Source organism: Arachis hypogaea, chromosome 9 (genome assembly GCF_003086295.3).
Source record: "Arachis hypogaea cultivar Tifrunner chromosome 9, arahy.Tifrunner.gnm2.J5K5, whole genome shotgun sequence".
In the NCBI taxonomy this organism is placed as follows: domain Eukaryota; kingdom Viridiplantae; phylum Streptophyta; class Magnoliopsida; order Fabales; family Fabaceae; genus Arachis; species Arachis hypogaea.
Window position 1 is genome coordinate 77,431,098 of NC_092044.1, and position 10,386 is coordinate 77,441,483.

At 38.3% G+C, this 10,386-nt stretch overlaps 1 non-coding gene across 1 annotated transcript; it reads left to right on the forward strand.

Annotated features, from left to right (window-relative positions):
• Positions 1-3,758: 3,758 nt before the first annotated feature.
• Positions 3,759-3,866, forward strand: LOC112713421 (small nucleolar RNA R71). Its single transcript, XR_003158394.1, has one exon. It is a non-coding gene; the product is annotated as a small nucleolar RNA R71 (small nucleolar RNA).
• Positions 3,867-10,386: the final 6,520 nt, after the last annotated feature.

Genomic DNA, 10,386 nt, shown 5'->3' on the forward strand with positions numbered 1-10,386 from the left:
CTCCCAAACCCAATCCTAATGACCAAAACCAAACCCTCTCCTCACCCCTATATAAACCCCTCACTACTCCTTCATATTCACACAACACAAACACCTTTCCCCCATCTTGGCCGAACCACTATCTCCTTCCATCTCCTCCATTTTCTTCTTCTCCTCCTTCTTTCTTTCTTCTTTTGCTCGAGGACGAGCAAACCTTTTAAGTTTGGTGTGGTAAAAGCATTTCTTTTTGTTTTTCCATAACCAATTATGGCACCTAAGGCCGGAGAAACCTCTAGAAAGAGGAAATAAAAGGCAAAAGCTTCCACCTCTGAGTCATGGGAGATGGAAAGATTCATCTCAAAGGTCCATCAAGACCACTTCTATGAAGTTGTGGCCAAGGAAAAGGTGATCCCTATGCAATTCAGTTGGAATTGTCATAGAGGAAGACATCCTCATTAAAGAGGACAAGCCCATCACTAAGAAAAGAATGGAGCAAACAAGAGAACCCACTCATGAACCTCAACAAGAGCATGAGGAATTCCCTCATCAAGAAATCCCTGAGATGCCTCAAGGAATACATTTTTCTCTACACAACTATTGGGAGCAACTAAGGATAGGAGCACCAAAATCACTAGGGATGGAGCAACAAAGGCAAGGAAGAGACATAGAAGAGCTCAAAAGCACCAGTGGTTCTTCAAGAGGAAGACGCCACCCTCACTAAGGTGGACTCATTCCTTAATCTCCTTGTCTATTTATTTTTTTATTTTCGGTTTTGAGCTTTATGTTTGGCTATGTTTTTGTGTCTTCACTACATGATCATTAGTGTCTAGTGTCTATGTCTTAAAGCTTTGAATAATTTCATGAATCCTTCACCTCTCTTAAATTAAAAATGTGCTTAATTAAAAAAGAACAAGAAGTACTTGGATTTCAAATTTTATCTTGAAATTAGTTTAATTATTTTGATGTGGTGGCAATAATCTTTATATTCTGAATGAATGCTTGAACATTGCATATTTTTTATAGTGAAATTTATGAATGTTAAAATTGTTGGCTCTTGAAAGAATGATAAACAAAGAAAAATGTTATTGATAATCTGAAAAATCATGAAATTGATTCTTGAAGCAAGAAAAAGCAGTGAAAAAAAAAGAAAAAAAGTAGCGAAAAAAAAGAAAGAAAAAGAAAAAGCAAGCAGAAAAAGTCAATAGCCCTTTAAACCAAAAGGCAAGGATAAAAAGGATCCAAGGCTTTGAGCATTAATGGATAGGAGGGCCCAAGTAAATAAAATCCAGGCCTAAGCGGCTGGTGCACGAAATTGTGATCATCAGTGGCGCCATCAACATGGTACGCTCAATTGCAATCTCAACTCTTTATCACAACTTCGCACAACTAACAAACAAGTGCACTGGGTTGTCCAAGTAATAAACCTTACGCGAGTAAGGGTCGATCCCACGGAGATTGTTGGTATGAAGCAAGTTATGGTCATCTTGTAAATCTCAGTCAGGCGGATTCAAATGGTTATGGAAGAATAATAAAATATGAAGTAAAGATAGAGATACTTATGTAATTCATTGGTGAGAATTTCAGATAAGCGTATGGAGATCCTTTGTCCCTTCTGTCTCTCTGCTTTCCTACTGTCTTCATCCAATCCTTTTTACTCCTTTCCATGGCAAGCTGTATGTTGGGCATCACCGTTGTTAATGGCTACAGTCCCGTCCTCTCAGTGAAAATGTTCAACGCGCTCTGTCACAGCACGACTATTCATCTGTCGGTTCTTGATCATGTCAGAATAGAATCCAGTGATTCTTTTGCGTCTGTCACTAACGCCCCACAATCGCGAGTTTGAAGCTCGTCACAGTCATTCAATCCTTGAATCCTACTCAGAATACCACAGACAAGGTTTAGACCTTCTGAATTCTCAAGAATGCCGCCATCAATTCTAGCTTATACCACGAAGATTCTGATTAAGGAATCCAAGAGATATCCACTCAATCTAAGGTAGAACGGAGGTGGTTGTCAGGCACACGTTCATAAGTGAGAACGATGATGAGCGTCACATAATCATCACATTCATCAAGTTCTTGAGTGCGAATGAATATCTTGGAACAAGAATAAGCTGAATTGAATAGAAGAACAATAGTAATTGCATTAATACTCGAGGTACAGCAGAGCTCCACACCTTAATCTATGGTGTGTAGAAACTCCACCGTTGAAAATACATAAGAACAAGGTCTAGGCATGGCCGAGAGGCCAACCCCCATGATCTAAGAACTAAATGTCCAAAGATGATCCTAAGATCTAAATTGATCAAAAGATGAAAATACAATAGCAAAAGGTCCTATTTATAGCGAACTAGTAGCTTAGGGTTTACAAAAATGAGTAAATGACATAAAAATCCACTTTCGGGCCCACTTGGTGTGTGCTTGGGTTGAGCATTGAAGCTTCCATGTATAGAGACTTTTCTTGGAATTAAACGCCAATTTTTGTGCCAGTTTGGGCGTTTAACTCCCACTTCTGTGCCAGTTCCGGCGTTTAACGTCAGGCAGTCTTGAGCTGATTTGGAACGCCGGTTTGGGCCTTCAAATCTCGAGCAAAGTATGGACTATTATATATTGCTGGAAAGCCCAGGATGTCTACTTTCCAACTCAGTTGAGAACGCGCCAATTGGGCTTCTGTAGCTCCAGAAACCCCACTTCGCGTGCAGGGAGGTCAGAATCCAACAGCATCTGCAGTCCTTTTCAGCCTCTGAATCAGATTTTTGCTCAGATCCCTCAATTTCAATTTCAGCCAGAAAATACCTGAAATCACAGAAAAACACACAAACTCATAGTAAAGTCTAGAAAAGTGAATTTTAAATAAAAACTAATAAAAACATAATAAAAACTCACTAAAACATACTAAAAACAATGCCAAAAAGCCTATAAATTATCCGCTCATCAGAACTCATTGGAGGCCAGTGGACGTCCATTGAGGCCTTCCTCAGTGGCGATCACTGCCTCTTCCTCCTCTCCAATTTCGGCCATGTTGATGGCCTTACACTCTCCTTTTGGAGTCTCTTCTGTATTACTTGGAAGAGTACTAGGAGAGAGTTCAGTAACTTTCTTATTTAGCTGACCCACTTGTGCCTCCAAGTTTCTAATAGAGGACCTTGTGTCAGTCATGAAACTTTGAGTGGTTTTGATTAGATCAGAGACCATGGTTGCTAAGTCAGAGTGGTTCTGCTTAGAATTCTCTGTCTGTTGCTGAGAAGATGATGGAAAAGGCTTGCCATTGCTAAACCTGTTTCTTCCACCATTATTGTTGTTGAAACTTTGTTGAGGTCTCTGTTGATCCTTCCATGGGAGATTTGGATGATTTCTCCATGAAGGATTATAGGTGTTTCCATAGGGTTCTCCCATGTAATTCACCTCTTCCATTGATGGGTTCTCAGGATCAAAAGCTTCTTCCTCAGATGAAGCGTCCTTATTACTGCCTGGTGCAGCTTGCATTCCAAACAGACTTTGAGAAATCATATTGACTTGCTGAGTCAATATTTTGTTCTGAGCCAATATGGCATTCAGAGTATCAATCTCAAGAACTCCTTTCTTCTGATTCGTCCCATTGTTCACAGGATTCCTTTCAGAAGTGTACATGAATTGGTTATTTGCAACCATTTCAATGAGTTCTTGAGCTTTTGCAGGCATCTTCTTCAGATGAAGAGATCCTCCAGCAGAGCTGTCCAATGACATCTTGGACAGTTCAGACAGACCATCATAGAAGATACCTATGATGCTCCATTCAGAAAGCATGTCAGAAGGACACTTTCTGATCAATTGTTTGTATCTTTCCCAAGCTTCATAGAGGGATTCATCTTCCTTCTGTCTGAAGGTTTGGACTTCCACTCTAAGCTTACTCAATTTTTGAGGTAGAAAGAACTTTGCCAAGAAGGCATTGACTAGCTTTTCCCAAGAGTTCAGGCTTTCTTTAGGTTGTGAGTCCAACCATATCCTACCTCTATCTCTTACAGCAAAAGGGAATAGCATAAGTCTGTAGACCTCAGAGTCAACCCCATTGGTCTTGACAGTGTCACAGATTTGCAAGAATTCAGGTAAAAACTGATGAGGATCTTTCAATGGAAGTCCATGGAACTTGAAATTATGTTGCATTAGAGAAACTAGTTAAGGCTTAAGCTCAAAGTTGTTTGCTCCAATTGCAGGGATAGAGATGCTTCTCCCATAGAAGTCGGGAGTAGGTGCAGTAAAGTCACCTAGCATCTTCCTTGCATTGTTGTTGTTTTTTGCTGCCATGTCTTCTTCTTGTTTGAAGATTTCTATTAGGTTCTCTACAAAGAGTAGTGCTTTAGCTTCTCTTAGCTTTCGCTTCAAGGTCCTTTCAGGTTCAGGGTCAGCCTCAACAAGAATACTTTTGTCTTTGCTCCTGCTCATATGAAAGAGAAAAGAACAAGAAAATATGGAATCCTCTATGTCACAGTATAGATATTCCTTGAGGTGTCAGAGGAAAAGAAGAATAGAAGGAGAAGGTAGAAGAATTTGAACTTATCAAGAGAGATGGTGTTCGAATTATTGATAGTGGAGGAGTGTTAGTCCATAAATAGAAGGATGTGAGAAGAGGGAAAGAATTTTTGAAAATAAATTAAAAGATTTTTAAAAGAATTTTGAAAATTGATTGATGATTTTTCGAAAACTAAGAGTGGGAAAGAAATTAAGTGATTTTTGAAAAAGATTTTGAAATTAGAAATCAAAAAGATATGATTGAAAACTATTTTGAAAAAGATGTGATTAAAAAGATATGATTGAAAAGTTATGGTTTTAAAAAGATATGATTGAAAAGATATGATTGAAAAACAATTTAAAAAGATTTGATTTTTAAAATTAATGACTTGGCTAACAAGAAAGGATATGATTCAAACATTAAACATTTCTCAACAGAAAAGGCAACATACTTGAAATGTTGAATCAAATCATTAATTGTTAGCAAGTATTTTTGAAAATTGAAAGAAATTGATTTTGAAAATATATGATTGAAAAGATATGATTTGAAAAAGATTTGATTTTGAAAAATTATGAAAACTTAAAAAATTTTGAATTAAAAACAAAATCTTCCCTCTTATGCCATCCTGGTGTTAAACGCCCAGAATGGTATCCATTCTGGCGTTTAACGCCCAAAATGCTACCCATTTGGGCGTTAAACGCCCAGCCAGGTGCCTTGGCTGGCGTTTAAACACCAGTTTTCCTTCTTCACTGGGCGTTTTGAACGCCCAGCTTTTTCTGTGTAATTCCTCTGCTGCATGTTCTGAATCTTCAATTCTCTGTATTATTGACTTGAAAAGACATAAATTAAAAATTTTTTTGAATTTTTAATGATGAGGAATAATAAAAATGCAACTAAGATCAAATAAACAATGCATGCAAGACACCAAACTTAGAAGTTTGTATACTACTAACACTAACAAATTGGGAATGCATATGAGAAACAACAAAACACACAAAACAAGAGAATTTAAGGATCAGAGCAAGGAAATCATCAAGAACATCTTGAAGATCAATGAAGAACATAATGCATGTAATTTTTGAAAATTAGTAGAATAAAGACATGCAATTGACACCAAACATAAAATTAGACACTAGACTCAAACAAGAAACATAAAAATATTTTTGATTTTAAGATTTTATAATTCTTTTTTGGATTTTTCGAAAATTGAGTGGGAAAGAAAATAAGGATATCAAAATTCTTAATGAGAATTCCAGGAATCATGCAATGTTAGTCTAAAGCTTTAGTCTAAAGAAATTTGACATGGCTAGCCAAGCTTCAGCAGAACATTACATTCAAGAGCTAAATTGATGAAAATCAATCAGCTTTGGTGATGATAAGAACATCACCTTGAAACTCTAGAATTCATTCTTAAGAACTCTGAAGAAAAATACCTAATCTAAGCAACAAGATGAACCGTCAGTTGTCCAAACTCGAACAATCCCCGGCTATGGTGCCAAAAACTTGGTGCACGAAATTGTGATCATCAATGGCGCCATCAACATGGTACGCTCGATTGCAATCTCAAATCTTTATCACAACTTCACACAACTAACCAGCAAGTGCACTGGGTCGTCAAAGTAATAAACCTTACGCGAGTAAGGGTCGATCCCACGGAGATTGTTGGTATGAAGCAAGCTATGGTCATCTTGTAAATCTCAGTCAAGTGGATTCAAATGGTTATGGAAGAATAATAAAATATGAAGTAAAGATAGAGATACTTATGTAATTCATTGGTGAGAATTTCAGATAAGAGTATGGAGATCCTTTGTCCCTTCTGTCTCTCTGCTTTCCTACTGTCTTCATCCAATCCTTCTTACTCCTTTCCATGGCAAGCTGTATGTTGGGCATCACCGTTGTTAATGGCTACAGTCTCGTCCTCTCAGTGAAAATGTTCAACGCACTCTGTCACAGCACGGCTATTCATCTGTCGGTTCTCGATCATGTCGGAATAGAATCCAGTGATTCTTTTGCGTCTGTCACTAACGCCCCAGAATCGCGAGTTTGAAGCTCGTCACAGTCATTCAATCCTTGAATCCTACTCAGAATACCACAGTCAAGGTTTAGACCTTCCGGATTCTCAAGAATGCCGCCATCAATTCTAGCTTATACCACAAAGATTCTAATTAAGAAATCCAAGAGATATCCACTCAATCTAAGGTAGAACGGAGGTGGTTGTCAGGCACACGTTCATAGATGCGAATGGTGATGAGTGTCACGGATCATCACATTCATCAAGTTGAGGAACAAGTGATATCTTAGAACAAGAATAAGCTGAACTGAATAGAAGAACAATAGTAATTGCATTAATACTCGAGGTACAGCATAGCTCCACACCTTAATCTATGGTGTGTAGAAACTCTACCGTTGAAAATACATAAGAACAAGGTCTAGGCATGGCCGTGAGGCCAGCCCCATGATCTAAGAACTAGGCATCCAAAGATGATCCTAAGATCTAAATTGATCCAAAGATTATAATATAATAGCAAAAAGTCCTATTTATAGAGAACTAGTAGCTTAGGGTTTACAAAAATGAGTAAATGACATAAAAATCCACTTCCGGGCCCACTTGGTGTGTGCTTGGGCTGAGCATTTATGCTTCCATGTGTAGAGACTTTTCTTGGAGTTAAACGCCAGTTTTTGTGCCAGTTTGGGCGTTTAACTCCCACTTCTGTGCCAGTTCCGGCGTTTAACGCCGGGCAGTCTTGAGCTGATTTAGAACGCCGGTTTGGGCCTTCAAATCCAGGGAAAAGTATGGACTATTATATATTTCTAGAAAGCCCAGAATGTCTACTTTCCAACGCAATTGAGAGCGTTCCAATTGGGCTTCTGTAGCTCCAGAAAATCGACTTTGAGTGCAGGGAGGTCAGAATCTAACATCATCTACAGTCCTTTTCAGCCTCTGAATCAGATTTTTGCTCAGATCCCTCAATTTCAGCCAGAAAATACCTGAAATCATAGAAAAACACACAAACTCATAGTAAAGTCCAAAAAAGTGAATTTTAAATAAAAACTAATAAAAATATAATGAAAACTAACTAAAACATACTAAAAACATACTAAAAATAATGCCAAAAAGTGTATAAATTATCCGCTCAACATGGTACGCTCAATTGCAATCTCAACTCTTTATCACAACTTCGCATAACTAACCAGCAAGTGCACTGGGTCTTCCAAGTAATAAACCTTACGCGAGTAAGGGTCGATCCCACGGAGATTGTTGGTATGAAGCAAACTATGGTCATCTTGTAAATCTCAGTCAGGCAGATTCAAATGGTTATGAATGAATAAAGCATAAAATAAAGATAGAGATACTTATGTAATTCATTGGTGAGAATTTTAGATAAGCGTATGGAGATGCTTTGTCCCTTCCGTCTCTCTGCTTTCCTACTGTCTTCATCCAATCCTTCTTACTCCTTTCCATGGCAAGCTGTATGTTGGGCATCACCGTTGTCAGTGGCTACAGTCCCGTCCTCTCAGTGAAAATGTTCAATGCGCTCTGTCACAGCACAGCTATTCAGCTGTCGGTTCTCGATCATGTCGGAATAGAATCCAGTGATTCTTTTGCGTCTGTCACTAACGCCCCACAATCGCGAGTTTGAAGCTCGTCACAGTCATTCAATTATTGAATCCTACTCAGAATACCACAGACAAGGTTTAGACCTTCCGGATTCTCTTGAATGCCGCCATCAATTCTAGCTTATACCACGAAGATTCTGATTAAGGAATCCAAGAGATATCCAGTCAATCTAAGGTATAACGGAGGTGGTTGTCAGGCACACGTTCATAGGTGAGAATAATGATGAGTGTCACGGATCATCACATTCATCAAGTTGTGGAACAAGTGATATCTTAGAACAAGAATAAGCTGAATTGAATAGAAGAACAATAGTAATTGCACTAATACTCGAGGTACATCAGAGCTCCACACCTTAATCTATGGTGTGTAGAAACTCCACCGTTGAAAATACATAAGAACAAGGTCTAGGCATGGCCGAGAGGCCATCCCACAATAATCTAAGAACTAGACGTCCAAAGATGATCTAAGGATCTAAAGTGATCAAAAGATGAAAATACAATAGCAAAAGGTCCTACTTATAGAGAACTAGTAGCTAGGGTTTACAAAAATGAGTAAATGACATAAAAATCCACTTCCGGGCCCACTTGGTGTGTGCTTGGGCTGAGCATTGAAGCATTTTCGTGTAGAGACTCTTCTTGGAGTTAAACGCCAGCTTTTGTGCCAGTTTGGGCGTTTAACTCCCATTCTTGTGCCAGTTCCGGCGTTTTACGCCAGAATTCTTGAGCTGACTTGGAACGCTTGTTTGGGCCATCAAATCTCGGAAAAAGTATGGACTATTATACATTACTGGAAAGCCGAGGATGTCTACTTTCCAACGCAGTTGAGAGCGCGCCAATTGGGTTTCTGTAGCTCCAGAAAATGGTCAGAATCCAACAGCATCTGCAGTCCTTTTCAGTCTCTGAATCAGATTTTTGCTCAAGTCCCTCAATTTCAGCCAGAAAATACCTGAAATCACAGAAAAACACACAAACTCATAGTAAAGTCCATAAAAGTGAATTTTAACTAAAAACTAATAAAAGTATAATAAAAACTAACTAAAACATACTAAAAACATACTAAAAACAATGCCAAAAAGCGTATAAATTATCCGCTCATCATGTATCCGGTGGTAATACTGGAAAACAAAGTGCTTAGGGCCACGGCAAAGACTCATAAAGTAGCTGTGTTCAAGAATCAACATACTTAACTCGGAGAATCAATAACACTATCTAAAATTCTGAGTTCCTATAGATACCAATCTTTCTGAACTTCAAAGGAAAAAGTGAGATGCCAAAACTGTACAGAGGCAAAAAGCTAGTAGCCCCGCTCATCTAATTGGGACTAAGTTTCATTGATATTGTGAGATTTATTGTATATTCTCTTCTTTTTATCCTATTCAATTTTCAGTTGCTTGGGGACAAGCAACAATTTAAGTTTGGTGATGTGATTAGCGGATAATTTATACGCTTTTTGGCATTGTTTTTATATAGTTTTTAGTATGATTTAGTTACTTTTTAGTATATTTTTATTCGTTTTTATGCAAAATTCACATTTCTGGACTTTACTATGAGTTTGTGTGTTTTTCTGTGATTTCAGGTATTTTCTAGCTGAAATTGAGGGACCTGAGCAAAAATCTTATTCAGAGGCTGACAAAGGACTGCTAATGCTATTGGATTCTGACCTCCCTGCACTCGAAATAGAATTTTTGGAGCTTCAAGAGTCCAAATGGCGCGCTCTCAATTGCGTTGGAAAGTAGACATCCAGGGCTTTCCAGTACTATATAATAATTCATACTTTGTTAGAGTTTAGACGACACAAAATGGCGTTCAACGCCAGTTTTCTGCCCTATCCTAGCGTTAAACGCCGGAAACAAGTTGCAAAGCAGAGTTAAACACCAGAAACAAGTTACAAACTGGCGTTTAACTCCAAGGAAGACCTCTACACGTGAAAGCTTCAATGCTCAGCCCAAGCACACACCAAGTGGGCCCAGAAGTGGATTTCTGCATCATTTACTCATTTCTGTAACCCTAGTAACTAGTTTAGTATAAATAAAAATTTTTACTATTGTACTAGGGGTCCTTTTCCCTATTTTTTGAATTCATATGCCATTTAGGGAGGCTGGCCATTCCGCCATGCCTGGACCTTATTCTTATGTATTTTCAACGGTGGAGTTTCTACACACCATAGATTAAGGTGTGGAGATCTACTGTTCCTCGGGTATTAATGCAAAGTACTACTATTTTCTATTCAATTCATGCTTATTCTTTTTCTAAGATATTCATTCGCACACAAGAACATGACGAATGTGATGATTATGTGAC